This window comes from Pinus tabuliformis, chromosome 8 (genome assembly GCF_031772625.1).
Source record: "Pinus tabuliformis cultivar Carrire ecotype Pingquan chromosome 8, CPIR1, whole genome shotgun sequence".
NCBI classification, from domain to species: domain Eukaryota; kingdom Viridiplantae; phylum Streptophyta; class Pinopsida; order Pinales; family Pinaceae; genus Pinus; species Pinus tabuliformis.
The window spans coordinates 925,755,925-925,759,641 of NC_142294.1; positions in this window are offsets into that span (position 1 = coordinate 925,755,925).

A 3,717-nucleotide genomic window follows, 5' to 3' on the forward strand; every position below is an offset into this window, starting at 1 on the left:
GCCATATCAAATTGCAAGATCTCAGTTGGTCTCACCAGCAAGCACAAGCAGCAAAGCCCACTCATGTTTTTATTGCTTAAGTGGCTGCATTGGCTATTTCACTTCACCTAACAGAAAAGTAAGTGCTGGTTAGGGTAGGTAGGTAGGTAGGATCAATAAGCTAGCCAAAGGGAATTTGGCAGAATACATCAACAATTGAATACAAGGCAGTCTGACCTGCTGTTCTTGGCTTTTCACAAGGAAAAGCCATCCCCAAGTGGAGCCACTGTTAGCCTCCTGCTGCAGCAGGTTAATCATCTTTCATGATCGACATTTTTTACATGCCAAATATGTCGTACAATGCATGCCGCAATGCTCCATATTTGCTACAGATGGCCAAAGAATTGTCCATGAAAGCGTGCTAGTCTAAATGCCACTACTGTGTTCCAATTTTTGGTAAGCAATTCATTTTTAGTTTGAGGCAGCTTTTTCAGTTGGAGGACTTCAAGTGAGGCATGTCTAACTCCCCTTCTTCCTCTTTCCCCAAATCACTCACTAACTTCCCCCAAAGAGGTCAAGATCTGCTTGATACCTCTTAGTTTCATCATTCTCCATATCATTTGCCTTGGTGAAGACATGCTTCACTCAAGGAAGGTCCATACTGCTTCTATGAGTCATTTTCCCTCTTAATAGCCTAAGATTCACATACTTAGCGCTTTCTTATCACTTTTCATGATTACTACTAACTTTACTATGTAGCTCCCTATCTATTTCCCCTTCCCCTACTAAAACTATGTGTATTACTCCCCTATATACTTATCCCCTCCCCCTGGTTGAAAGATAACATCCTCGGGAATTGCTAAGTTTATCTGAAACTTAGCAAGAGCCCTCAATACCCCCTCTAACCATCTCCCAAATGCATAAGGACTCATTCCTTTGCATAGTTTCCCTTCATATGTATAAAAATCCATCTTTGGGCCTTGTTTTACCTTTCCCAAGGCATGAACCCCTTTTTTATAGGCCTAAACCCTCCTCCGATCCGAATCCCCTCCCTCCGACGTGATATCGCTGTCGGAGGTGCTAACAGTGTTGGCCGCATATATATAAAACACCATTTCCCTCTCCTCTGATGCGATATCGCTATCGGAGGCCCCCCTTATCATATTTCCCCTTTATCGCATTATACATATCGTGGCCGTCCGATCAAGCCTCAGATCCGACGGCCCGTATTAAGTTGCAACCCCCATTTCGGCCATCGCAACAAAAATGAAGTCACGCCCCATGCTCTCCTCCGACGCAAAACGCCGAGTTAATCTCAGCCGCCCATTCAGGACCAGAGATCAACGACCCGTTTTTTATCGCATTGCCCCATATATTGCTCCGACTAGCCGGAGCCGAATTAATAATAAGGCACGACATATATATTTTTCGGGTCCGCTTATCATTTTTATTAAAATCCACTAAGTTGGGTTAGCCGATGGGCCGGACCCGATCTCCATAAAGGGAGCCTATAATGCATTTCGGGTTCGCGGGGTTCATCACTCATCGGAGGCATTATGGTTTGGGATCCGCCAATCCGTCGATCGCCGATTTAGTGCCAGTCGTTGGATCGGCCCGCCGGATCCGATGGCCAGGATTTAGTATTTTGCACAGTGTCCGCCTAGCCCCAAATTTTGATGAAATTCATGTTTTAAAGGCATTCCGCCTGTTCATAATAAAAGGGCCATTTTTAATGTTTTGTGTGCGGTGCCCGTGCCCGCCCAGGTATAAAGGAAATGATGGTTTCCTTAGCCATTTTGAGATAGCTCCAGGCCCAAATACTTCCAAATGCAGGGATTTCTCCTTGGCATGCTGCTAGAGCTCCTTTATTCGACCCAGTGTTGTAAAATTTATCAGTTTAAGGACCATTTTTGATCGGCCATGCACCGATAGCATTCTAGGGGCCACAGAAAGCACTTGCAGTGGTTATTCTTGCACTAAATTGGTAGATAAAGGGGCAATTAGACAGTTAAAGAGTATCAGAGAGAGAAAGTGGCCTGATTCAGTGTCAAAGTATATCAGAGGAAGCGGCAAAGAGTATCAGATCAAAATATCAGCAGCCTAAAAGCAACAGAACATTAAAGAGGCCCCCATCAAAGTCAATAAAGCATCTCAGAGCCATCAAAGCCCACCAGATCACAGTTATGTGCATTAAAGCCACTTTGCAGTAGCAGAACCGCCTAGAGGGGAAATTCAAGTGTTTTAAGCCCAGATTTTGCAGAGACAGTGTACAAAGACACATATGAGCGGCGCAGCAAGTCCCAAGGCACAATTATTGCAGAAGTGCCAGCGCATTGCTCAAAAGACCAATATTTATTCATTCTTGATGGCTGTTGCTCCCTGCGCAGCTGTTAGATAGGCATTCTTTCATTTATTTGCAATAAATGTTAGGTTAGAAGCATTCATTTCTCCAGATCTGCTATCAGATCTGCTGTTGTAGATATTTTGTAGATATTTTCTCTATTTATACCACCCTCTGGATAGTGTAAAGGGTTGGTTGGTTGTATTTCTCATTCCAGACTTGCGCTATAAGCTTAAGAACTTCTGTAATCAAAGATTGTTGGAATATTTGCATCTGAACTGGCTGGTTGTGCTTTCAATGGCTGAAGAGCTTTGATGTGGAATTCATGTGCTTGCTCATGGTTCAATAAGTCTTTCCTCCCTCTGTTTATTAGTTTATATGTGTCTGTATCATCTCTATATCACAATCTAAGCTACAGAAAGAAAGAATAGCTCAGAATTCCTTCTATGTGCTCTGTGCTCAATTTCTGTGGTTTTTACATGTTTTCCTCTGAATTAGTGATGGATATGAATACTTTATTGATCATGTTCAAGTTATTTCTCTCATTTCTGAATGCTGTTTAGGAATCCTTCATTGCTCCTACATAGTCTTCATTCACTTTCCCTCTTTGGCCGGATGAGAGATCCTTAATTGCCTCTCAACCCCTAACCTCCATTTCATCTTGGTTCCAGCATTTAACATTGTGCCATGTGTAGCTATCCTGCTCTGTATTCCCCTCTTTCTACCAAAGAAAACACACTCTTCAATTCACATTCATTGACTCCATGCCCAATGGTCTGAACTTCTCATCCTTTGCATGCCAACTCTGTCTGAAGCATCAACCATCCCACCAAACTCAAACAAACCCATGTGCATCATATCTAGCCTAAAATCATCCCTAAACAAAGCTAAATCCTAAAGAGAGAGCCCTCTCTGATTACAGTTTGGCTAGAAACTGTAGTCCAAAGATTGGTTAGTGGTTACCCCGGCCGTATTCCCTTAGGAGTCATAGGGAACAACCTGGGTGTTAACACATACCTCTTGATATAAACACAATGGTCAACTTCTAACCTATGAAAACCATGTTCCATCATGAATGAATCAAATTTCTTGTACCATTGTCGAGGCGCCTATTTTAACCCATAGAGACTCTTCTTCAACCTACAAACAAGGTCTTTTTTGCCTTTTTCTATTAATCCTTCTAGATTCTCCATATAAATTTCCTCCTATAATTCACCATGAAGGAAAGCAGTTTTTACATCTAACTGTTCACATTCTAAATCTAAATCATCAACAAGACCAAGAATGGCTCTGATGGATGACATTTTGACAACATGTGAGAAACTTTCATTTAAGTCAATACCTTCTTTTTTGGAAAATCCTTTCACCACCAGCCTTGCTTTATACCTCTCCTTCTT